This window comes from Ambystoma mexicanum, chromosome 10 (assembly GCF_040938575.1).
Source record: "Ambystoma mexicanum isolate Mex_15411 chromosome 10, UKY_AmexF1_1, whole genome shotgun sequence".
NCBI classification, from domain to species: Eukaryota; Metazoa; Chordata; class Amphibia; order Caudata; family Ambystomatidae; genus Ambystoma; species Ambystoma mexicanum.
Window position 1 is genome coordinate 1,371,541,425 of NC_090932.1, and position 27,441 is coordinate 1,371,568,865.

Here is a 27,441-nt window from a genome sequence, read left to right on the forward strand (position 1 = left end):
TGCTCCCTTCACCTCCCCCAGGTCGAGCCGACCCGGGGCCTTCCTTATTTGGGCATGTACTTTCCCGCGAAACACAGATGCTTTTGCGGGCTTCTACAGGCCTGTGTGTGCCTCCAGGATGGGGGCTGGGATGTCTGGTCCCAAACCACATCCTGGGCGCCAGAGAGTCTAGGGTGGTGTGAATGCCTGGGACCCCCGTGGTCCGTGATGAGGTCCACAGATGGTGTGAGTGTTTTATGAGCGGATCTCCCATTGGGTCCCCTCCGTTTTGGCTCGAAGGTAACCGTGGATAAGAGGGTGCTGGAAACGCCACTATCATGTCGATCTCCTGAGTTCTCACGAACAAAGGAATACAGGAGCCAAGTATCCTGCAACCACGAGGCTGAACCGAGGAATCGCTGGTGACCCGCTGAAGGACTGCTCCTCTGCACTGCTGTCACTTGGTGAAACCCTTTCTACCTCGGATCGAACTAGAAGGCCTGTACTGGTACTTCGACCCTTGGAATAGTGGGAACAACTATTCTCGGCATCTTCACCATCTCCTGCAAGTAAGCCTTCGGAAGCGTCCCTGGGCCATCCAGCGGACTGACCAGCCTACACAGGAGTCTTGCTCTGTTACCGCCGTCAGGTTGTGTTGTATTCCGAGTCCCCGACACTCTCACCCGCTTCGTGCACTTGGCGTTCCCAGGTCTGAAGTGAGAGTGTGTACTGGGCTGAAATACACACGGCCGCATCGTTGCCCTGCTGAGGTAACAATCTGTGCGGGTTCACTTTGTTTGGGACATCTTTAACTCAACTTGTGCTGCTGCGGAATCTACACGACGACGAGACGTCCCCTGCTCCTATCTGAACCTGCCAGCACTGAAACGGACGCGGAGAAGCCTGGGTCTGCTTGCATCGGGGACCGGTGAGTAGCATAGCTAGGAACTGGTCGCCCTCCTGCAGGAGCCCATATCTTTTCCCCGCTGTGTCAAACAGCACGCCTTTCCGTACTTGCGCTCTGCTTCTGCCCACAGTGGAGGCTGCGCTTGAGTTGCGGAGCTCTGTTCATCTTCATTTGTTCACCGAACTAAACTGACTGATTCCCTCAAAGAGACCCCCCTTTTTGCCCGTTGGCACCAGCGTGTGCAGGTACTTTTGAGCACAAGGCTCCACTCTTCGTAGGGCTTGGACTTCCTTTTAGTTAGGTGCCTCTGAAGACGGACTGGGACTCATAATTATTCACACTGCCTGTTTTCCTCCCCATCTAGGTGGTCTACACATTTCGTGCGTCTAACTCGTTAGACTTGTTTGTATTTGTATATATATTGTATTGGTTTGGTATGTGTTGGTTTACTGGAGTTTTATTGTGATTTCTCGCTACGGTCAATGTTACAAAGGCCTTGTAATAAATGTGTATATATTTTTAATATAACACCTGCTTGGAGTAATTTGTAAGTGTCCTTGCTTTGTGTGCTCATTGCGGGCTTTCAGTCACCCTCACCCCTCTTGAGACCTAGTCTTGACCGCTGCGATCGGTACCCTGATTGGTCTGGCTTGTCCAGAGGTTACCCTGTTCCAAGAAACTAGGTTGGCCTTCTGAACCTCTGAGCCTCCAGGACAGAGTTCAGAAATCCGTCTTAACAAATTGGTGTACAGCGGTGGGATACGACTGAAGGTATCCAGTGTTGCGCACGAGCGAAGGCAGTTCAAGTTATTCCTACGAGGACACGTAGTGAATTGTCGTAGTATAGCTTTTAAAAGGCCATAGTCCTATCTAACAGTATGGAAACAAATACCTTGTTAACTTTAAATGCTTCTAAATCCGAAACATTGAAAAAGATGTGTGCGGAGAGAGGTGTCTCCTCTCAAGGCACCAAATTGGATATGATCCAAAGAATCGTGGCGTGGCAAGAAGCGCAGCTTGATGCTATAACTTCTGAGGACAGTGCGGAAGGTGGTGGGGCTGCTCTCACTGGTAGAACTGACGGTTCTGCCGCTGCACTGATCCACCGCGACCACGAGTAAAGGGAGGATGAGATGTCTAATGTTTCCTCTGCCAGTGTCGATGGGGAGGCCATGCTTGAATTCAAGAAGCAAGAGCTGCGGTTTAGGCAGAAGGAGCTTGAGTTCAACATAACCAAACTAAGAATCGAACAGGCCAAAAAACAGAAAGATCATCAGTTGGAACTGGCCAAGCTTCAGGTTGCAAATGGATCCAAGGGTCCTGGACATGGGTCTGGGGCCTCCTCTCATCCACGGTTTCCAAAAGATCTGCTCAGTGTGTATGAGGAAAAGAATGACATTATGGACTGGCTGAATACGTTTGAGTATGCATGTGAAGTTCAACAAGTTGACAATGCTGATAAGATTGCCTGGTTACTCAGCAGACTGCCCCATTCTGGCTGTAGTGCCATTATGGAAATGTTGAAGGCTGAGCGAGCGGATTTCGCAATGTTAAAGCAAACTTTCATTTTAAAGTTTGGAAAGACTCCTGCCCAATATTTAAAACGATTCCAAGAGTATAAGAAAATAGAAGGTGGTACTTGGGTATTTTATGTAACCGAATCCTTAAAAAACTTGACTGGCTGGGTCGAAGGTTATAAGGTTTCTACCTTTGAAGGCATGATAAATCTTGTCATGCTGGAACACATTTTTGCATCTTCTTCCCCGGAGCTTAAGCAGCATTTGGCCGGTTCGAAGGAGATAGATCCTAAGAAGCTGGCCATTGCAGCAGACTTATGGGTGTCACATTGAGTGTCCCATAAGGACAAAACTCCTCCTGGTAAGCAGGAGGAAGGGAAAAAGTCCAAAGATAAGGAGGGTGGAGAATCTGATAAAGCTTCTTCTCAAAAGGGCCACAAAAAGAAAAATAAGGGTAAGACACAAGAGAACTCACAGGGTAGTGGAGGTCAGCCTCCGAAACAGAACTCTGGTTACAATAAGCCTCCCTATGTAAACAGACCCAATGGATCTTGTTTTGCTTGTGGAGCAACTGACCACGTGAAGGGGGATCCCCGGTGTAAGGTTAAACCTTTGGGGGTCCACTCCGCTAATCTGGCCTTCTCCTCCTACGAGGAAGAAGAGATTACAGGAGCATCCTTCTCCTCAGACTCCTTCCCCAGTGGGATAGAAGCTGAGGTAGTTTTAGTTTCCCTGGGTTCCTGGGAGCCTAAAGTCGCAGAGGCTTATGCTAGGATTCCAGATAATACCAAGCACTACTTTAAAGACAGTGTGCTGATCAATGGAGTGGATACTCCAGCTCTTAGGGATAGTGGGCGCAGTCGAACTGTAGTGGATTCTACCTTGGTAGACTCAGAGGAAGTTGCCAGAGCTACTCTGATGCCCACTAAGTTGGCTGACGGCCCACCTCGCATGTTCCCAGTAATACCTGTAAATCTTACTTTAAATGGTACAGCAGTCAGGATTCCAGTGAGCATTCAGAGAAACGTCCCAGGAAAGGTCTTGTTAGGCAATGATATCAGAGCTCTAGGGCTCGTAGGAGACACTGCCGACAGACCCTGCACACGGTCTCAAACACGGGCAGCATTGGCCAAGACCAATACGCCGCCCCAGCCGAAGGGGAAACCCAAGGCGAAAGGAGTAAGCAAGTCAATACGAGGGAAAGAGAGCATTCCCCCGAACTCGCCTACCACTGCGGTGGAGGAAGTTGGTCAATCGCCCGGGCCTGACGAGGAGGTGGCGATGCCTGAAGTATTTGACCCCAACGACCATCCGGAACTAAAAGACTTGTTAGTAGAAGGTGGTCCTGACAGGGAAGAATTGAGTGCCCATCTCTGGAAGGCCTAAGGCGACAGGCCTGCTCCCAGCTTGAGAGTGAACCTCCTGAGACCCATCGGATTTATTGGGAAGGTGGACTCCTGTATAGGGAGCCCACAGCGTCTACAGAAGGAGACCATAGGAGGTTGGTGGTTCCCCTTGCTGTAAGACCCTTCCTCCTGCAGTTGGCGCATGAAGTCCCCCTTGCTGGTCACCTTGGTATTAAGAGGACCAAGCAAAGGTTATCCATGCACTTCTACTGGCCCAAGATGGGGGTGCAAGTAGAAAGTCACTGCAGGAGTTGTGCCTCCTGCCAGTTATCTGGTAAGGTTGGCTCGACAATCCAAGCTCCATTGGTACCACTCCCAGTATTCGGAGTACCATTCTAAAGGGTAGGGATCGACATCGTTGGTCCCCTTGACCCGCAAACATCCTCAGGCAATAGGTTTATCCTGGTGCTGGTCGACCATGCAACCAGATATCCTGAGGCCATCCCATTGAAAACTGTAACTGCCAAGTCAGTTGCAAAAGCGTTATTCGGCATTATTACTAGGGTTGGCTTCCCTAAAGAAGTTGTGTCGGATTGTGGCAGCAACTTTATGTCGAAGTATATGCAGGCTATGTGGAAAGAATGTGGGGTCACCTACAAGTTCTCTTCTGCATACCACCCCCAGACCAATGGTCTGGTGGAACGTTTCAACAGAACGTTAAAGAGCATGATTGGGGCTCTGGAAGAACCTCAGAGAAGAAAATGGGATCTACTTTTACCATGCTTACTGTTTGCCTACCGAGAGGTACCACAGGAGGGTGTTGTAACGCTCACCTGACTCCCACGGAGGCGCTGGCCTGGTTCGCGGTGCTGTGACCTCTTCTAAGGTGATGCGCAGGGTTCGGAAGACGGACTGGACCGGGCCCCCAAATCTGCCTTGTCTGGCTCGCAGAAGTATCCTTCTGTAGGCGAAAATAGGGGATTAACTGTCTGCGGGGTAATGCAATCGGCCTCCCACTTTCCCCTCTCACCCTCCTCGAAACCCTTCTGTGATTCCCCGTAGCGTCTCACCTTAGGGTCTGGAAGGACGAGCTCTCCATCCTGCTTCTGATGCAGGGGCGCGTTGGTATCCAGTTACTTCACTGGATTTTCGGATTGGTGAGAACCAAACTTGCTTGGCTTCCAGGTAAGTTTTTTGATAAGAGGTTCCCCTTGTGTCCATGCATTAATGTACTAATGCTAGTGTCTTTTTCCCCATAGGGGCCGGGGTACGGAATGCCGGGGAACAGGCACCGACCCGAGATGAGAGGTGAAATCCTTGTAGAAATCAGGTAAGTCTTTAATGAGCGTTTTTTTGGTAATGTCTTTTCATTCGCTCATTAACCCTGATGTCTTTTTTTTCCCCTTAGGGGCCGGGGTCCGGAAATGCCAGGATGCGGCGCGGACCCGAAATGAAGAGGGAATGAATCAACAGGTAAGTCTTTAAATAAAAGTCTTCCTTTTCAGGATTGTCGGCGAGATGTCTCTGGGATGCGGATTTAGCAGGTAAGGACTTTTCCTTCTTCTGTTCTCGTCTTCTCTTCCTTTGCAGGTGATCCAGGATGCTGGCAGGCGTGGCAGAAGTCAGGATGCAGGAGCAGACACGGTGAGCGTCCAGCTGCTAGATGCAGAACAACGCGAAGCACGTGTGGCTGTTCGGGTGGGGTTTAAATAGCCTTGGAAGAAGTTCCAGGTATGTATCCTTCCTCCAATCAGGTATGTATCCTTCCCCGACCACGCCCGGATGGTAAATTAGTCCCACAGGTAAAGTAGTTCCTTTCAGGCCTCAAGGAGGCCGGGATCCTGCAGCATGGTCTGCATCAGGTAAGTGCACCCAAGCACTCCCATAATGAGCCTGGCGCCTATGGCGCCAGGACTGATGTCTTTTATGAGCCTGGCGCCATAGGACACTGTCCAAAGGGCCCCTATATGGGGTTGCTGGGTCTTTCCTTGGGGACTGGATGTCCTCTTTCGGGGACGCAGGGCTTGAACCGGCTCCCCGGGAGCGGGCATCATGACAGTACTCCCCCCCAAGGCCCCTCCCAAGGTTGTTCCCTCCGGGGGTTTTGGTTTGTCTGGGAAGAGTCGGTGGAATTTCCTGACTAATCGAGGTGCATGCACATGGTCGCTGGGTTCCCACGACCTCTCCTGAGGTCCGTACCCCTTCCAATCAATTAGGTAGAACAGTTTTGACCTAAACATTTTTGAGTCTAAAATGTTCTTCACTTCGAATTCGGGCTCCCCTTCTATTAGAATAGGTTCTGGAGGTTTGAGTAGTTGGGTTCCGGGTACCACTGGTTTCAGAAGTGACACTGAAAAACAGGGTGAATTCGCATACTAGCTGGTAAATTAAGTTTAACAGCCACTGGGTTAATTATTGCCGTAATAGAATAAGGTCCCAGATATTTTGGGTTAAAAGTTCTAGGCCCTTTGAGTGGTAAATGTCTGGTAGCTAACTACACTTGATCCCCAATCTGATACTGAGGTGCTTCACTCCGATGTAGATCAGCATTCTCCTTGTATTTTCTCTTGGCTTGTTGTAAATGCGTAGTTGCCTCTTTGAAGGCTTGGGTAATTGTAGAATGCAGATGTTCTACTGCAGGCATTCCGAGGTTCTGAGGTGAGTCGAGGTTTGAGGTTCGAGGGTGATGCCCAAACAAAGTATAAAAAGGACTGTGGCCAGTTCCAGAGTGTACCGAATTATTATATGCGTATTCGGCTATCCAAAGAATGTCTTTCCAGTTGCTTTCAGATTGCTGTAACATACACCGTAAGTACTGCTCAAGGGTCTGATTTGTCCTCTCGGTCTGACCATCGGTCTGAGGGTGGTGACTGGTCGATAATCTTACATCGATCTGCGCCATTTGACAACATTTGCGCCAGAAGTGGGAAATGAATTGGCTTCCCCGGTCAGAGATTAGTATAGATGGGAATCCATGTAGCCGAACAATATTTTCGAGGAATTCTTTGGCTAGGACAGAAGCTGAAGGTAAACCTTTCAAAGGAATAAAGTGGGCCATTTTGGAAAACAAATCCACAATTACCAGAATAGTATTGTACCCCGAACAAGGAGGCAGGTCCATAATAAAATCCATTGATAGGGTGTGCCAGGGTGCTGGCGGTATGTCTAGAGGTTGAAGGAGACCGGCTGGTCTTTTCTTTTGACTTTTATTTTGGGCGCAAACACCACAGGACATCACAAAAGATTTAACATCTTTTCGCCAAGAGGGCCACCAAAATTGTCGTTTCACCTTTTCCTCTGTCTTGGCAATACCGGGGTGTCCCTCTATTAATGTATCATGATAACCGGAAATAACTAGTTCGTGTAATTCCATATGTGGCAGGAATAAGCGTCCTTGGAAATAAGGTAAACCATTATCTATGGTAAAGTCTGATCCCTTTTGTATCCAATCCTGTAAGGTTGTAGGGTCCAGGAGTTGTTTCACTCTGGCTTGAATGTCTTCAAGCGTCTGTAACGAAGTCATGCCTAGAATCCTCTGTTCGGGAATTATTGATACTGGTTCTGAGTTTGTATCAGATTCTCCCATTCCAATTCGGGATAAAGCGTCTGCTTTGCCATTCTTGCAGCCAGGTCGATAGGTAATCACGAAATCAAATTCAGCGAAAAACAAAGCCCATCGGAGCTGCCGTGATGACTGAGCCTTGGCGGTTTTCAAATACTGTAAATTCCGGTGATCAGTGATCACTGTGATGGTATGTCGAGCGCCAAGCAGATAATGCCGCCAGGCTTTAAAAGCGGACTTAATGGCTAACAGTTCTTTGTCAGTGATTGCATAATTAACCTTGGGTGCCGAGAATTTTCTGGACCAAAATGCTACGGGATGCAGTTGGTTGGTTTCGGGATCTCTTTGGGACAGGACAGCTCCCATGGCTAGGCTGGATGCGTCAGTCTCGACGACATAAGGAAGATCTGGACGCGGGTGTTTCAATATAGGTGCAGAGGTTAACTTAGCTTTTAAATCCTGAAAGGCCTGCTTGGCTTCTTCAGACCATTCAAAACGTTTATTTTTCCTCAAGAGTGCAGTAATGGGTTGTACCACGCGTGAAAATTCCGGGATAAACCTGCGATAGAAATTGGCAAAGCCGAGCATACTTTGAACCCCTTTTACAGAGCTAGGTGATGGCCATTTGAGGATGGCATCCACTTTTCTTGAGTCCATTCGGACTCCTTTGGGTGTCAGGATGAAACCTAGAAACTCGACTTCTGTGGTATGGAAAACACATTTCTCCAATTTAGCAAATAGTTTGTGTTGGCGCAGTTTTTCAAGTACTGCCCTGACGTGTTTTCTGTGATCAGATTCCGAAGAGGAGTACACCAGAATGTCATTGATTTCTGCGACAACACAAACATCGATGAGTTCCCGAAGGACATCATTCATGAAGTATTGGAAGGCAGCCGGCGCGTTACACAATCCGAAAGGCATCACCTGGTACTCGAATAATCCGTATTTAGTACGGAAGGCAGTTTTCCATTCGTCGCCTTCTTTAACTCGTACCAGATGATAAGCCCCCCGGAGATTTAACTTGGTGTATATGCAAGCGTCCTTCACCTGGTCAAGGAGTTCAGGGATCAGAGGCAGAGAATAACGGTTTTTAACCGTTATCTGGTTCAATGCGCGGTAATCGATACAAGTTCTAAGGTCGCCTTCTTTTTTGGGCACGAAGAACAAAGCCGAGGATGCCGGGGACTTTGACGGGCAAATAAAACCATTAGCTAGGTATTGATCCAAATATTGTCTCAAATGCAGGTTCTCAGGTTCGGTAAGGGCATAAATCCTGCTACAAGGGGGTTGTGCACCGGGCACCAGATCGATTTGGCAATCGTACGATCTGTGAGGAGGTAACGTGTTGGCCTGTTCCTTTTGGAAGACGTCCTGAAAGTCTTGGTATTCCGGAGGTAGTTGCATGGAGGCAGAGGTTACAGATGCTAGATTAATCTTCAGGTTTTCTGGGTAGCAGGTTTGTGTACAATCCGGGAAGGTTATTCTCTTAGCTCGCCAATCAATTCGAGGATTATGTGTCTCTAACCAAGGGATTCCAAGAATAACCTGAAACTGTGGAGCCTTGATTACATCAAACACAACACCCTCCCGATGGCCGTCGGGACCAATAAGAGTCAACTTTGTAGTGGAATGTGTTACCGGTCCAGAGGCAATTTCAGTTCCATGGACTGTGGTGATGACATCTTTGCTGGTTTTAGGACAGAGAGGGAGGTTAATCCTAGAGACCAATTCACGATCCACATAGTTTCCAATAGCCCCACTATCGATGTATGCCTTTATTGCATGCAACCGCTTAGGCTGTTCTGGATCTACGAGAACCAATGGCACAATGAAATGCGAGGTCTGAGAGTTAGTTTTCAAGCTCGGCAAGCGGATCCCTACGCTTGTCGGGCAGAATCGTTTCCCGAAACAGAGTCTTCATGGTTTTTATCAGCAGCTCCTACCGCCTTTTGGGGTGGTTTTGCCGGGCAATCTCGTAGAAAGTGTCCAGAATTCCCACAATAAAGACATAATTTTAACTGCCGCCTCCTTTCACGTTCCTTTTGAGTTAAGGGTCCTTTAACCCCTCCAATTTGCATAGGCTCAGAGACATCAACTCCCTTGGGATTAGCATGGGTCTTGACCAAAACCCGGGTCTCAAACCTGGACCGATCTGCTTTTCTGTTTTGAAGTCTGTGATCCAATTGGACCACTAAATCTATATACTCTGTGCATTCTTGGGGCGGATTTACAACTTGGGCCAAGACATCTTTAAGTTCTCCGCGTAGGCCTCGATAAAACAATGTGACTCTTTTATCCTCTGGCCATCCCGTTTCCACAATTAGTCTATTAAAGGTTGCAATATAGGATAGGAAGTCCTGATTGCCCTGTCGCAGGGATAGAAGTTTGTCATCCAGAGCCTGCCCCTGAGAGTGTCGAGCAAATAACCTTTCCATGCTTGCTTGAAACCCTTGAAAATCACGGAGAATCGGGTCATCTTGAGTAACCAGTGGAACTGACCAATCGGCAGCGCAGCCGCTGAGATATGACAATACAAAAGCTACCTTGGTCTGATCATTAGGGAAGGCCCCAGGTCTGCATAGGAAGTGCAAACGACACTGATTCATGAATACGGCGAATCGTTTGGGGTCCCCAGCAAAGCGTTTGGGTGGGGCCAGCGGCATGTTTCCGGGTAGATTAATCTGCATAGGGTTACTGGAAACCACAGGAGCGGGGTTCCCTCCGGAACCGGGTAGAGGAGTTTGCCCAGCTTGACCTTGCAAAAGCTGTCTGGCCAGGTCATCAGTTCTTTCCTTTGATATTATTAATTCCCTCCTGAGGGCATTAGTCTCTTGACGAGCGGCATGTACTTCGGCCCGTAATTCCCCCAGTAATTGGGCCAACTGATCAGTCTCAGAACTTTCCATAGCGCCTGGGTGGGAATTTGTAGGAAGGCTTCGCGTTCTGTAACGCTCACCTGACTCCCACGGAGGCGCTGGCCTGGTTTGCGCTGCTGTGACCTCTTCTAAGGTGATGCGCAGGGTTCGGAAGACGGACTGGACCGGGCCCCCAAATCTGGCTTGTCTGGCTCGCAGAAGTATCCTTCTGTAGGCGAAAATAGGGGATTAACTGTCTGCGGGGTAATGCAATCGGCCTCCCACTTTCCCCTCTCACCCTCCTCGAAACCCTTCTGTGATTCCCCGTAGCGTCTCACCTTAGGGTCTGGAAGGACGAGCTCTCCATCCTGCTTCTGATGCAGGGGCGCGTTGGTATCCAGTTACTTCACTGGATTTTCGGATTGGTGAGAACCAAACTTGCTTGGCTTCCAGGTAAGTTTTTTGATAAGAGGTTCCCCTTGTGTCCATGCATTAATGTACTAATGCTAGTGTCTTTTTCCCCATAGGGGCCGGGGTACGGAATGCCGGGGAACAGGCACCGACCCGAGATGAGAGGTGAAATCCTTGTAGAAATCAGGTAAGTCTTTTATGAGCGTTTTTTTGGTAATGTCTTTTCATTCGCTCATTAACCCTGATGTCTTTTTTTTCCCCTTAGGGGCTGGGGTCCGGAAATGCCAGGATGCGGCGCGGACCCGAAATGAAGAGGGAATGAATCAACAGGTAAGTCTTAACATGGAGATTTAGCTTTCCTTATTCCCTTCTCTCTCTCACCTTTTGTTCTTGCCTTTTTCTCCCTAGGCGCTGGGGCGTGACTGAGAATCCGGATGATCGCTGCTGAACATGGAGGCGCCCTGTAAAGGTGAGTGGAATGCGGCGCTGCAGCGATCGACGCGATGAGCTTTTAGATAAAAGTCTTCCTTTTCAGGATTGTCGGCGAGATGTCTCTGGGATGTGGATTTAGCAGGTAAGGACTTTTCCTTCTTCTGTTCTCTTCTTCTCTTCCTTTGCAGGTGATCCAGGATGCTGGCAGGCGTGGCAGAAGTCAGGATGCAGGAGCAGACACGGTGAGCGTCCAGCTGCTAGATGCAGAACAAAGCGAAGCAGGTGTGGCTGTTCGGGTGGGGTTTAAATAGCCTTGGAAGAAGTTCCAGGTATGTATCCTTCCTCCAATCAGGTATGTATCCTTCCCCGACCACGCCCGGATGGTAAATTAGTCCCACAGGTAAAGTAGTTCCTTTCAGGCCTCAAGGAGGCCGGGATCCTGCAGCATGGTCTGCATCAGGTAAGTGCACCCAAGCACTCCCATAATGAGCCTGGCGCCTATGGCGCCAGGACTGATGTCTTTTATGAGCCTGGCGCCATAGGTGCCAGGACACTGTCCAAAGGGCCCCTAAATGGGGTTGCTGGGTCTTTCCTTGGGGACTGGATGTCCGCTTTCGGGGACGCAGGGCTTGAACCGGCTCCCCGGGAGCGGGCATCATGACAGGTGTTGGCTTCAGCCCTTTCGAACTTCTGTTCGGTCATCCTGTAAGGGTCCCCCTTAGCCATAGTCAAAGAGGGATGGGAGATGCCCACTCCCCCTGTTACTACCAACGTAGTAGATTATGTGCTGGGTCTCAGAAAACGGATGGTACTCCTGATGGGCTTGGCTAGTGATGAATTGAAGGCAGGACAAGCGCTGGTGAAACATTGGTATGACCAGAAAGCTTCCCTCATCAACTTTACACCTGGTCAGCAAGTCCTGATCATGAATCCCATAAGGCCTCGATCTTTACAGGACAAATGGTCAGGCCCTTACACAGTGGTGGAGCCCCTGGGTGAGGTTAACTATTTAGTGGACCTTGGAAGGCCTGGACAGGCTCCAAAAGTGTTTCACGTAAATAGGCTGAAGGCTTTCGTCCCAAGAGTTGAAATCGCAGCACTGCTACTGGCTTCAGATGTTGAGTAAGAGGAGTCTGAACCTCTCCCTGACCTGTTCCAAAGCGGTCCTTCAGATAGCTCCTTTGAGGGTGTCCGAGTGGCCCCTCACCTGACTTCTAATCAGCAGGCTGAGGTGAAAAGTTTGCTTAGGCAGTTTTCCCCCCTGTTTTCACAGTCGCCTGGTTTGACACCTTGGTGCAAACATACCATAGACACAGGAGACAGTGTACCTACCAAAAGTAGGGGATACAGGATGTCAGACAAAGTACGGTCTTACATTAAGACCGAGGTCAACAAGATGTTAGACCTTGGGGTGATTGAACCCTCTAGTAGTCCTTGGTCCAGCCCTGTGGTTTTGGTTCCAAAGGCAGGCACTTCTGAATTGAGGTTCTGCGTGGATTACAGGGCTCTGAATGCTGTCACCAAGACAGATGCACACCCCTTGCCTCGAACAGATGAGCTGGTGGATACTTTGGGTGCCTCCAAGTACCTCAGCACGTTTGACCTCACTGCGGGCTATTGGCTAATAGCTTTAGCAGAACATGCCAAGGAGAAGACAGCGTTTTCTACTCCAGACTGCCTTTACCAATTCAGGGTAATGCCGTTCGGGTCGAAAAATGCACCTGCCACTTTCCAGAGGCTTGTGAATCATGTGTTGAATGGGTTGGACGAATTCTGCCTTGCATATCTGGACGATATAGTAGTTTTCAGTGCCAGCTGGGAAGACCATGTGAAACACCTCGGGATTGTGCTCCAGGCTCTTCAGAAAGCACACTTGACCATAAAGGCTAGTAAATGCCAGATTGGACAAGGCTCCGTGGTTTACCTTGGACATGAAGTAGGTGGAGGGAGGATACAGCCTCTTCCCAGTAAAGTACAAGCCGTACAAGACTGGCCTACCCCCACTACACAGACCCAAGTGAGAGCCTTCTTAGGACTCACGGGGTATTACTGCAACTTCGTGGCAGACTATGGCACCATAGCTACCCCTCTAACTGCCCTCACCACTCCGAAGAAACCCAAGAAGGTAACTTGGACCGACGAGTGTGAGAAGGTCCTCAATGGCTTAAAAGACTCCTTGTGCCAGGCCCCTGTCCTCAGGGCCCCTGATTATCAAAGACCTTTTATTGTGCAGACGGATCCCTCTGACACTGGGATAGGAACTGTACTATCGCAAATAGATGAGAAGGGTAAGGAACACCCTATTGGTTTTATTAGTCGCCAGCTTAACGACAGAAAGCTCAGATGGTCCACAGTGGAGAAAGAATGTTTCTCTGTTGTGTGGGCCCTACGGAGGCTGCGGCCCTACCTCTATGGGACCCACTTCACTGTGCAAACTGACCATAAGCCCTTAAAGTGGCTAATGAACATGAAGGGAGAGAATCCAAAGTTGCTTAGGTGGTCCATAAGTCTACAAGGCTTCGACTTCACTATTGAGCATAGGCCAGGTGTCCAACATAGCAATGCTGATGGGTTGCCCAGAATGTTTAACCGACCTGAACACGAGACTCATCCAGGGGTGGATTAGTTCCCCCTGTCCATAGTCTGGGAGGGGCGAGTGTTAGGAAAGATTTCTTAATTGTGGCTAATTTTCCTTCCATGTGGCAACCCCTAAACTTTTTGCTGTTGTTTTCACCATGATCTAGACTTTGCCAGAGAAGTGCAGCATTCTGCCGCACTCCTCTGGGCTTTCGCTCCATTCTTACGGGGAAACTGACATGCCCTTAAGACAGTCAGTACGGGGAAACGCTGTTTTCCGTAGTTTCTTTATCATGTTGCAGCTTTCGTGCAACATGGCACAAGAGGGCACTGTAAGCTAAGTTACTGCTCTCTTGGGTCTCTAGTCTTCTACAGGCCCTAGATACTCTCTTTGGATTGTAAATGAACGGTGCAAGTGAATCACAGACGGGATTGGTGGCAGCGATCGTTTCTTGTGTTTTTGAACTCCTTTTGGCGTTTTAAGCACGTTTCTCGCGCTTAGCCCAAAATGGTGGCCTTGCTCCCAAAATGGCCAGACCACGAGGCTCTTTGTCCTGTCCGCTGACCGGCTTGCCCCCTTCACCTCCCCCAGGTCGAGCCGACCCGGGGCCTTCCTTATTTAGGCATGTACTTTCCCGCAAAACACAGATGCTTTCGCGGGCTTCTACAGGCCTGTGTGTGCCTCCAGGATGGGGGCTGGGATGTCTGGTCCCAATACACATCCTGGGCGCCAGAGAGTCTAGGGTGGTGTGAATGCCTGGGACCCCCGTGGTCCGTGATGAGGTCCACAGATGGTGTGAGTTTTTTATGAGCGGATCTCCCATTGGGTCCCCTCCGTTTTGGCGCGAATGGAACCATGGATAAGAGGAGGCTGGAAACGCCACTACCATGTCGATCTCCTGAGTTCTCACGAACAAAGGAATACAGGAGCCAAGTTTACTGCAACCACGAGGCTGAACCGAGAAATTGCTGGTGCCCCGCTGAAGGACTGCTCCTCTGCACTGCTGTCGCTTGGTGAAACCCTTTCTACCTCGGATCGAACTAGAAGGCCTGTACTGGTACTTCGACCCTTGGAATAGTGGGAACTACTATTCTCGGCATCTTCACCATCTCCTGCAAGTAAGCCTTCGGAAGCGTCCCTGGGCCATCCAGTGGACTGACCAGCCTACACAGGAGTCTTGCTCTGTTACCGCCGTCAGGTTGTGTTGCATTCCGAGTCCCCGACACTCTCACCCGCTTCGCACACTTGGCGTTCCCAGGTCTGAAGTGAGAGGGTGCACTGGGCTGAAATACACAGGGCCGTATCGTTGCCCTGCTGAGGTAACAATCTGTGCGGGTTCACTTCGTTTGGGACATCTTTAACTCAACTTCTGCTGCTGCGGAATCTACAACGACGAGACGTCCCCTGCTCCTATCTGAACCTGCCAGCACTAAAACGGACGCGGAGAAGCCTGGGTCTGCTTGCATCAGGGACCGGTGAGTAGCATAGCTAGGAACTGGTCGCCCTCCTGCAGCAGCCCATAGCTTTCCGCCTTTCCGTACTCACGCTCTGCTTCTGCCCACAGTGGAGGCTGCGCTTGAGTTGCGGAGCTCTGTTCATCTTCATTTGTTCACCAAACTAAACTGTCTGATTCCCTTGAAGAGACTCCCCTTTTTGCCCGTTAGCACCAGCGTGTGCAGGTACTTTTGAGCACAAGGCTCCACTCTTCGTAGGGCTTGGACTTCCTTTTAGTTAGGTGCCTCTGAAGACGGACTGGGTCTTATTATTATTCGCACTGCCTGTTTTCCTCCCCATCTAGGTGGTCTACACATTTCGTGCATCTAACTCGTAAGACTCGTTTGTATTTGTATATATATTGTATTGGTTTGGTATGTGTTGGTTTACTGGAGTTTTATTGTGATTTCTCGCTACGGTCAATGTTACAAAGGCCTTGTAATAATTGTGTATATATTTTTAATATAACACCTGCTTGGAGTAATTTGTAAGTGTCCTTGCTTTGTGTGCTCATTGCGGGCTTTCAGTCACCCTCACCCCTCTTGAGACCTAGTCTTGACCGCCGCGATCGCTACCCTGATTGGTCTGGCTTGTCCAGAGGTTACCCTGTTCCAAGAAACTAGGTTGGCCTTCTGAACCTCTGCGCCTCCAGGACAGAGTTCAGAAATACGTCTTAACAAGCACCTTACCTAATACTGTGCAGAATGTGAGCTACGCCATGCCGTGAATCATGGCCACTGAGTGGTGGAAGGTGCCAGTTCTGAGAAATTGTAGGGTGGACACTAGCTTCACCAGTGGGGGAACAGCTGTCCGGGTGTTAATCCTGCTCCCTATGTCATCCAGTATTGTGGTGAGCAGCTCTGTTATTGTCTCCCTGTTGAGGTGGTACAGGGTGACCAGCTGGCTGTCGGTGAGTGTCGAGGGTGAGGGCCTAACCCTGGGGATCGGTGCATGCCTTGCCTGGGCCCTCCTTCTCTTTCTACTCCCCCTCTACAATCCCCCTGTACTCCATGTGCCCTGGCCTGGTTGTCTTGCCTCTCTGCTTCCAGCCGCAGCATGAGCAGCTGCTTGTCCCAGCTCATAGTAGCTAGTGGCAGCATGGTGTAGACAAACAAACTGGAAGCTGGAGGTAACTGTGCCAGGTTTTCTGCTGTATTAGTGCTGGTTTTCGGTGTTAGTCCCGCCGAACATGGACTTGTGATGAGGCTGTGTTTGCGCCTTGTGTGCCGACTGTAATTGCACCAGCTTTAATACGCCAGCTGATATTACAGTGAAAAGTAGTTGCGCTGACACTTGATCCGGCGGAGCGGTATTGGTGGTGCTAATTAATTACCAGCCATTTTAAGGATTACCGCCAGACTTGCGATGAGGCCCCAAATTGACATTTTTCCACCCAATGAACCCTGAATTAGCTATCTTGGAATAGGAGGGGCTACAGGTCCTTTCTTACTCACCAAATCGTTTTTTACATGATAACAGCCTCTGATCTTTTTATTTTGCAGGAAACATGGGTGATTAAGACTTTTGCAGTTGATGGCTATGCCATAGATTTTTTTTTTTTACTTCTTTTTATTATTTAATTCAAACCAAACAACAATACAACAAAACATAGTTAAGAACATTGTGTGTCAGGTCGTCGCTGCTCTCAGACCCCGCTGGGGCCGATACTGCTCCAAACATTTCAGCTATCAACAGTTTCCATGCCATGAGGGAGCCCATTTCCTCATCCCCCCCGTGTTACTGGCCTCTTGCCACACCACTGTTTCAGCCTCCGCCCATTTATGTAAATCCTTCCACCAAACCTCCACTCTCGGCTTATGACATTCCTTCCAGCCCATGGCAATCCTACGTTTCGCGAACACATATGCCAGATCTTTCAATTTCCCCACATGTCTGTGTTTCCGTGCTCTGGGATACCCCCCTAGTAAGCAGGCCCAGGCCGAGTCTATTATGAGCGTGACCCCTTTCTCCGCTAGTTTCTGTGCCACTTCACCCCAATAGCCTTCAATTACCGGGCACGCCCAGAACATGTGTATCATGTCTGCGTTTTCTTCATCACACTTAGGGCAAGCCTGGCGCCCAACATTTCTGAACTTTGATATTCTCCGGGGGGTCATATATGCCCTGTGCGTTATGTACAGCTGTAGTTGTTTGAACCTAGCATTTCTCAATACCTTCTTATGATATCCCAAAGCCCGTTCCCACATCCCATCCTCCATCGGGGCTCCCATCTCTGTTTCCCATTCTAATCTCAAATGCACCAGGTCCTTTCCGATCTTAGTCATCAGCATCTCGTACAACCTGGACACCTCATGCCCACCCTCAGATGTATCGTATATCACCCCGACAGTAGTGTCCGGCTCTTCCGCCAAGATGGTTTCAGGTCACCTACTCCGAATCTCCTGTACCACCCTGTGATAAGTGACATATTGGCCTAAGTGCAATCCCGACGCTGCCCCAAGTTCCACCAGTTCCATAATAGCCCCATCCAGCCAAATGTCCCCCAAAGTGACTAGACCCACCGATTCCCAGTAAGTCCTAATGATTATCCTCAGTTGCTTGTCCCCTTTTGCCAGCGCAACCAGCGGAATCTGCGGGACACATGGGAAAGGGTCCCCCATCATACGGCAGGCTCGGCGCCACATGTTCCATCCCAACAACAGCATTCTAGGGCGCCACCCAGATCATTTCCCGCAAATAAAAAGGAGCACAGTTCCTCCCGAACAACCTGTGTTCAGGGGTCTCGTCATCAGAGAGCCACTGAGCCACATACTGCAATTGCGCCGCTACATAGTAAGCTTCAAAATTAGGCAGTTTAATACCCCCTTTCTCATAGAAATTCTGCAGCTTCCATAATGCAATTCTGTTTCGGGTGCCATGCCACAAAAATTCTCTGCACATACTGTGCAGCTTAAAAAAAAACTTCTTAGGGATCATGTAAGGGATATTGTTGAAATAATGTAAAAGCCAAGGCAGGACCACCATTTTAAGCATAGCACTACGGCCCATCATCGCTAGGGGCAACCTCTCCCAAAACCTCATGCATTTCCGGATTTTTCCTATGGCTATTTCAGTGTTGCGCCTGTGCTCTTCCTCCATCGAGTGATATACATCTATTCCCAGGTAGCGGAAGGAACTCACCGCCCACGGAATCTGCAACAGCGGCAACCTCTCTACAGGCCTTCCCACATAGCTACCTAGCGGAAACAGGCAAGATTTCCGAGGGTTCACCGTTATCCCGGACAACCCGGCATACCTCTCCATCACCTCCAAAATATACCGAAGATTCTCCTCCGGGTACTTTAGATATAACAACAGATCATCTGCGTACAAGGATATGAGATGACTCTCCCCTCCCACCTCGATGCTAATCGGTTCATATTGTTGCCTGAGGTATATTGCTAACGGCTCCAGGGCCAAAATGTACAGCATCGGGGACCATGGGCACCCCTGCCGAGTGCCTCTGCCCAGCTGCCATCTTTCCGACACCACTGCACCCATACGAACCCTGGCTAGTGGTTCGCTATACAACATCTCAGCCCATTTAATATAGCATGGCCCCATACCGTACCCTCGCAGGGCCGCCAGCAACCACGGCCACTTAACAGAATCGCACGGTTTGACTGCGTCCAATGCCACAATCGCCATTTCGCTGTCATTACTGCACCCCCATTCAACCACTCGGTGGAGTCTTCTGTGATTGTGAGTGATGTTCCTACTCGGGACATAGCCCGTTTGGTCTGGGTGAATTAACTTGCCGATCACTCTCCGCATTCTGTTGGCCAAAACCGCTGTTAGGATCTTACTGTCTTGGTTCTGCATCGACAGGGGCCTGTAGGAGCCACAACTATGTCCCGGTTTATTGGGCTTGGGGAGTGGTATAATAATCGCCTCCCTAAGTGACTCCGGCAACCGTCCTACCTCAAACGCCTCATTGAGCATTTCTAGCATGGGTGGGAGCACCTCCTCCTCATACATTTTATAGAATTCACTAGGGAATCCATCTGCCCCCGGGGCCTTACTGGTGGGCAACTGCCTCACAGTCTCTTTCAGTTCCTCATGGGTGATCGGTGCATCTAGCTCCTCCCTCTCCTCCTCACTAACCTTGGGCAGGCCTATGTCCTCCAGTACCTCATCAATCTCCTCTCGGCTGCTCCCCCCATCATCCTCATATAAAGCCATGTAGTATTCCGCAAATGCCCTATTTACTCCTTCTTGAGTGTCTACCGTCTCGCCCTCTTCACTGGTTACAGTTCGAATCGGGGACCTAGGGGTTTCGCTCTTATACAACCATGCTAAAAGCCGGCCCGTTTTATCTCCTCCCACGTGTTGCCTTTCTATATATTTTTTATAGTTTAATTTACAGAGCCTGTCCCAGTAGTCCGCGCACCTCCGCTGCAATCTGAATATCTCCTCCGTATCCGCCCCACCTCCATCCAGCTCTCTCTCCAGTTCGGTCTCAGCCCTATGGAGGTCAGCCAGAACTCCGCCCAGCAACCCCCTTGACTTCGCAATGGCAATCCCCCGCATTACCACCTTAAAGGCCTCCCATAAAGTGCCCGCCGACTGAACACTGCCAGTATTCACCTCGAAGTAAGCAATAATCTCGTCCCTTATGTCCTCCCTGAAAACTGGGTCTTTGAGCGCCTCTGCCCGGAGGTGCCACGTCGGTATTCGCGCCCTTGGGGGGCAATACTGCCACCCGAGGACCAGGGGCGAATGATCCGAGAGAACCCTCGCTTTGTAGTCTATATGAATACTCTCGGCAACCACGTCCGGAGTGGCAAAGATATAATCAAGCCTCGTGTGTAGCTTATGTGGAGCCGAATAGTGCGAGTAATGCCTCCCATCAGGGTGTTTTACTCTCGACACATCTGCCAAGCCAAAGTCCGCTAGCAACGTCTGCAACACTTTAGCCGCTGGGCTGCGCCTGGCTGCCCCCTCATCTGACCTGTCTACTCTTGGGTTCAAGACGCAGTTAAAATCCCCTCCCCAAATCACCGCAGCTCCCACGCACGCACTCAACTTGGTACACAGTGTCCTAAAGTATGCCGCCGTGCTCTGGTTAGGGGCATATGTATTCCCTATGCATACTTCTTTGTTCTCCAACAGCCCCCTAACTATAACCAACCTCCCATCTGCTTCCACAATTTCTTCGGTTACCTTAAATGGGACATGCGGCGCCACCCAGACAAGCACTCCCCTTGCATAGGCAGAATGCGATGAGCCCACCGCTATCCCTTTCCATTTCCTCCCCACCAATTCCATTTTCTCCCTCATCAGGTGTGTCTCCTGCAACAAGGCGATGTCTATCTTCTGTCGCCTCAAATACAGCATAACCTTATCACGCTTCAAGTAACTGTTGAGCCCTCTATCATTCCATGTTAATATCTTAAGGTCCCCCATGGTCTATTAATGGATCCCTTTCCCTCCCCCACACAGCCCTCCCCCCACACCAAACAGATTCCTGATAGTAGTACTTCTACAAGGGCTCATATTTAAACTTAAACACCCCAACCCAACTAAATGCCCAGCTCCATCCCTGGATCTCAGGCATCCCCGCGTTTGGCTCTCCCTTGGCAACCCAATTCCGAGAACCCAGCAGGGTGTCACCTTACTAACAGTGACCTAACTAAACTCTAAACGGAGGTATAAAGATCAGCCCCGGGAGGCTCCTTCCTCGCGCAGCAGTATCCGTGCACACAGATCATGTTTCCCACCAGCCAGGACGTACCTGCCGTCCAGCTGCATCAATGGCTATAATCAAGTCCCACATTCCGCAGTCCCACCAATTCTCAAACTTCACTTATCTCGTCCGGCTCCATCTTCTTTCTGAATATTTGGCTCTTGGGGGCAGCTCTGCATATCTAGCCACCCATGGCGTCTTCTGGAGTTTCGAAGAACAACATCTTGCTTTTATAAAAAACCTTTAGCTTGGCCGGATAGAGCAGCATGTATTTGTGGCCAGCTTCCCGCAATCTCCTCTTAACCGATCCAAAGTTCATGCGGCTTCGCTGTACCTGCAGGGTATAGTCCGGGTAGGCAGTGATGTTTGCCGCACCTCGCTTTATTGTTCCCCCTTTACGGAAGTGTTCAAGGATTCTTTCACGATCCCGATAATTGAGGATCTTGGCGATCATTGGCCTGGGCGGGTTTCCCGGCGGTGGCCTCCTTGTCAGGGCCCTGTGTGCTCTCTCCACGGCAAATCCCTGAGAGAGGGTTCCCCCAGTGATTTCCTGTAGCAGCATGTTTTCCACGAACTCTGTCGGGTTGTGACCCTCAGCCCCTTCCGGCAGACCAACGATACGAATATTGTTCCTCCGAGCGCGCCCTTCTGCCTCCTCCGCCCTACTCTCCAAATTGCCCACACGTTGAACCAGGGCATGTAGCTCCCGTTTGTGTGCAGCACAGTCCGCTGCGGTTGGTCCCATCTCTTTCTCCAGGGTCTCCGTGCGTTCTGCCAGGGTCCTAACATCCTGCCTGAGGAGGTTCACATCTTCCTGCACCGCCCCAACTTGGAGCTCCATCGCCGTTTTCAATTCCGTCACAGCCAATTGGAGTTTGGGCTCCCAGGCCGCCTTCAGATCTGCGATTGCCTCAAGGACCTCCTGGTTTGTGCTTGCAGCGGCCATCCCCCCTGCTGGAATCTTATCTTTGCTCCTGGCTCCTTCGGGGCCAGTCGGGGTTCTGGCATATTCATCCAGCGTTGGCTGTTTAGCCTTCGTTCTCAAGGGCTTACTGGACATTCTTTCGGTTAGCGACAGCTTCCTATCCACACCTGTAAGTCCAGGGGCGGCCTGTATATGGTATACGGGAGGATCTTGCCCCGCACCCTGGACAGCGCTGTTGCCCGGCGATGTGCCCAAGCGTGGCTCCGCTCACAGTGGCCTGATACCTTCCATAGAGCTTGAGTCTCCACTGGCCACACTGCAGTTCACTTCTGTGGTCCTCTCGGGCTGTGGTCTCCGCAGCTTATTATGGGAAGGATGTCCCAAGTCCCCCCTTCAACTGTCCTGGGGCAAGTGTCTCCCAGCGCCTACCGTGCCAACTGCATTCCCAGATGGGCGACAATGTAGTGTGTTAGTGCCCCTCTGCCGCTGATTCAGGAGAAGTCTCTCAGGGGGTGGTATGGCCCCCCATGCTGTGGCGTTTGTATGGCCTTCCGTCTTTGCCCCTCTGCCTGCTCAGCTGCAACAGTACCCAGCTGGTGAACAGGGGATTCTCCTCGGGCCAGCGCCTGATGTTCACAGATGGGCTTTGGAGTGGAGCCCCTCCCCTATCAGCCTTAGGCAGACGTCCATAGAGGGGCGCAGGGCATCCCCCACATGCAGCTTCACTTCTCTCTCTGCAGAGCACCCTTCGTCAGCTGTTCGCACGGCCCCCCCACACCTCTGTTTTAAGACTTTCTCTGTGCGTGCTGCGGGTGCATACAGTGTCCGTGTGGAGCCCTTCCAGCACTCCTGGGGCTCAGCCCTCCCTAGCACGTCCTCGTAAGCTTGTGGCCACAATGTTGCTATTCCTCAAGGTCCTCGCTCGTGATGCGTCCGCCGGCTGAGTCCTGCCGGCGCTCGTCACAATGCATCTTCCCCAGCATGCACAGCCTCCCTCGCGTATTCTGTTCAGGGCGCCGGCAGATCTAAACGTCCATGGTCATAGCCCGCAGGGGGGCACTTCCCAACTCCGCGCAGCGCTCCGCTGCAGGTTTCTTTGTCCTCACTGGGGCCCGCTCAGCATACCTTGCGTGCCGTTTCCCTCATCCGTTCTCGTCTCTCCTCCTGCATTTACCGGGTCCCGCGCAGCTGACGGTGCCGGCATCCGCACCGGTGGCAAGCGTGTTGCGGACCTCAGCGACCCCTATCCATTTCTTTGTTCCGGGCGGATCGCCATTTTGTTTTATATTTCGGCGAGACACGGGCTGGTGTTTTCAGTTCCAAAGTCCTGCGTGCCGGCCTCGATCCTTGCAATCCGTTCCGTATGTGTGCAATGGGTCTTCACACAGCTGGTCCTCCGTTTCTAGCACTGATTACAACATTTCTCGCGCGTTTTTGTACGCAGCATCAAGGATCGTCAGGAGCTCCCTCTGAGACACGTCCTTTCACATGGCTCTGTAGCCACGCCCCCCCCGCTATGCCATAGTTCATAACCCTGCGAATCATTCTACTTGAGGACGAGCGAGTGGAGGTTTAGCGATAAGAACTAAGACTAACTTTCACTTATAGTTGTTCCCGGTTAACATAACCTCTCCTTATATTTTGATGGCCATGTTTCTCTATTCACACAATGTAGTAGCTAGAATTCTGATCATTAACGTCTATGATCCCTCCAAACGGTATGCACATAAGAAAAATCCCAAAATTAAAAGGTGATATAATTACTCTTTGGCAGGAGACTTATCTCAACTGTCCTATATTGATTGCAGGTGATTTTATTGTAAAATATCTTCACTCAGAGGCACATTCTGCAGATCATTCCGATCAAAATTGGAAACAACTATTGACAGCCTATGATTTAAAATGTTTGCCTTATATTCAATCTGCAAATAACTCTTTAAATTACACCTGGATTTATGGGCCTGCCTACTCCCATAAAGATTGTGTTATAACTGACTCAGCAATGTTAAATTTCTATGGTCCAATTAAGATACATTTAAACAACGTGAGCGTTCATGCTTCATTAAGTTGGACAGTAAATGCTGATTCGCTGGACAGGAAAAATGTGAGAAATTTGAACATTAAGGTTAATAGGCAGGGAAATCACATTTTATCGACTGGTGTAATGGTAAATGATATTCTTTTAGCAAACCAATCCTCGCTGGAGACTTGGCTGGAGAACCACAGCTGGGACATTGAGGTGATGATTAGGAATATAACGAAAAATACTTATTTAAACACACCTAATCCTTTTGGTAATTCTGACAGTGGTCATTTGACTCCATTTGATATTGCGATTCACCAACAAAAGTTGACATACCGTAAAGACGCTATTAGAGGGCAAATTATCAACTGATGGCCAGTCTGTTAAGGTCAAATGATAATCGCAAGTTCTGGTGCCGTTTTAATGAATTCCATTCGGCTCCTTCTTCTATTGAATTAAATCCAGTCCAGGTATTATCATTGAAATCCCATATCCCATACTTCTATTTTGACCCAGTAGGTGCCCATGTCATTGTAATTACTTATTCTGATGCAGCAAAAGATGCACCATTGAATTATGACTTGGATGATATTATAATTATCATTACGAATTTTAAGCCCTCACAGGCACCGGGCCCGAATGGCCTACCAAGTGTTATTTTTAGGGCAAATCCACAATTTTGGGCCAGTGTATTGATGGGCATTTTTAGCAGCGTACTGTCTAATCGAGTAGTTCCTCCTAGCTAGAAAAATTCTTATGCCCCTCTTTAAGATTGCAGATAGACATGACCAGGTAAATTATCGCCTTCTGTTGATGATGGACTCTAGTCAAAAGACCTTTGCTGCCATGCTGCTGAAGAGACTCACTAAATGGTCCCAAGATAGCGAATTGTTAAGACCTTACCAGACTGGCTTCAGAAAAGAACACTGCATGCTACATAACATCAGTGCTATTCAGTACTTGATGTTAGAAACATCGCTCTAATAATGACCTTTTCTGCTGCTATGTAGACTATGAGAAGGCCTTTGACTTAGTTTCCCGCCCACGACTTTGGAAGATGATAGAGTTATGGGGAGCTGACCCCTACCTCTTGTTTCTTATTGAAATGTTATACAAGGATACGTCAGTCACAGTGTTAAGGATTTCAATCAGGTGACACACCTTGGTCTCGGCCTAGTATGTGACGCACGACTGAAATGCTTATCTTTTTTATTTTGATTCAATATTCGATGGTGCACCACTCATGCCACACCCTCTTTTCAAATACCCCGGGTCACAATGGACCATGAACCAGGCTGGTTGGTAAAATACAATATTTATTTATTTAAAATTCAAAAGAAATCATACACTTTTTGATATTGGGCAGCAATCACCAATAGGGTGATAGGTACAATGAGAATGTGAGCAATGCACTGGGTTTAACCTGCTAGTGGAACATATACACAGCACAACGGAATAGGAGCCCTTTTTGATTTAGGAAAGATGGCGCGCAAGTTAGAATTTCCCCCTGCAATGTCCCTCAACCCACAAATAATCAATTCTGAGTGGATAAACAGAAGCAGCAGGTAATCAGGAATGAGGAATAGGAAACTGAATCCAAATCCAATCCTCCCTCCCCAAATAAGAGAGAAAAACAGATTTTAAAACCCTTTCAATGTTATAAAATGACACTCGGAAATGGACAAATAAATAATGAATGTGTGTTAAAAACCTTGAAGCAAATATAATTCCTCACTAAAGCAACAATGCAAATACACTAACAATCACACAGAATGGATTACCAAAAGCATATAATTTGAAAATGAATCGAAGGTCTAAAACAGATTGCAACAAAATGACATGTGTGAAAGTTGCAGTTTTTTCATTCCCGCCTAAAATTAACCAGACGGATTTTAATAAAAAACAGTTGAAATCCACTTATTTGGAGTGCAGTTTTGCTGGTTGGGGAATAGCTATAGATCACAGGTACACTATGGAAGTGAAAGTAAGTCTCTAGGTGGTAAATGGAATGAGTTATGCAAGATCTAGAAAGGTGCACTTTGATTAAATGAAGGCGCGAAAATAAGAAAGAAAATAAGTGGTGACAAGAACAGTTTTACTTTACAGTAGAGTATTCAGGCTAGGCCACCAAAGAGGGACACAGTAAGCTCCAGGGTTGGTTTGCGAGTTCAACCCTCTCACCCCAGCGCCCAACCTTGGCGGAACCCGTCCGATCACTCGAAATCGGACCAATGGCTTAGGATTACACAAGGCAAAATTACTAAAGAGATGGTGCTAGCACTAGAAATCAAGGGCAAAGTTGCAAGAATGATTCTGACGGTTTTCACAAGTTATCAGGATAAGGATAGGATGACTTAGAGAGTGGGATAAGGACAAAGACAAGATAGGCTATGGGTTTAGAGGGGTTGGCAATACTTACAGTCCACATTTAGTTTGGGATTTTGGACCGTCAAGGGTTCTGGTCACTACACAGCAATGCCTGGCAAAAGGCTGGGAGTTCTGGTCACCAGATGGTTCTGGACTGGCTATTCCGGTCACTGGATACTATAGGTCAAGTGGATGGCAAGATGGCAGGATGCATGCAGTTAGTGGTAGCAGGATGCTTCCCAAAAACACCACAGCTTTCCCCTTTGGTTATTTGGGAATTTTAGTGGGTTTTCCGAATTGAGGCCTTGCTGGAGCAGGATCAGCAATGCTTGGGCTTTGCAGTGGGCCCTGGAGTATGTTGGGTGTCCTGACCCACGTTTAAGCTATCCTGCTACAACATTTGGTGCTGTGGGCTTAGAAAATTCAAGATGGCGGAAAACCCACATGTGCGCCGAAATCCAGGAAAGCTGCGCAGTTTGTGCGCCCACCAAAATGGTTGCCTCACTTGCCACCCACCAGTGCGAGAATGAAAGGCCGGGTTGCCATGAGGGAAATGGGTTGCCAAAGGAAAAACAGTAGCGCCGGTTAGCTTCAAAGCGCTTTAAAACCACCATTGGACTACCCGCACAGTAGTCTGAAACCATTGGGAATGGCAATGCTGATTGCCAAATGCAACCTAGAAGTGTGGGGAATTCATTTCTTAAATCCCAAAAATGAGTGCAGTACCAGTACTCACCACTATCCAAAAGCCGGCGTTTTAAAACCACTCTGTGTTTCTGAAGGCAAGTCAAAATGCCTATTTCTAACAGTGCAACATGTGCAAAATATTTACTGAACACCAGCAGACATTGGCAGAATGGAGTTTTGTGTGCCTACAGAATCTGGGAAATGAAGATCATAAGACAAGGTTTATAACAAGACTGGCTGAGCTGTGGATTGCAGCAGTTTAAGTTGCACTGGATTTAAAGACACTAAAATCGAAAATGTTTAGATTAAATGAGTGACCTATGTTTGGTGTCACATGCCTTTGTAACTGTTGAAATGTCATAGTTTTGCACTTAGAATCAGCATTCTAGCTGCATGTGTAAAATTGCAAGTTAAGTTAAAAAGCAACAAAAAAACCTGCCAGTTAGCTGAAGGTCTGGCTTAAGGAACTTGATTTTGCCTAGCAACTACCCATCAGGAGTGAAACTTGAGTCACCACTGTGTTCCCAGGCCAACCTTCCTTTTGCTGCCCAAGCTAAGGATATGCCATCTATCTGATAATTGAATTATCTGTGCTCTGCAAGAGAGTGAACAAAGCCCTCTTCACTCAGGCAAAGGTTTTTATTACCGCAGTCGTAAATTGTAGCTTCCTCT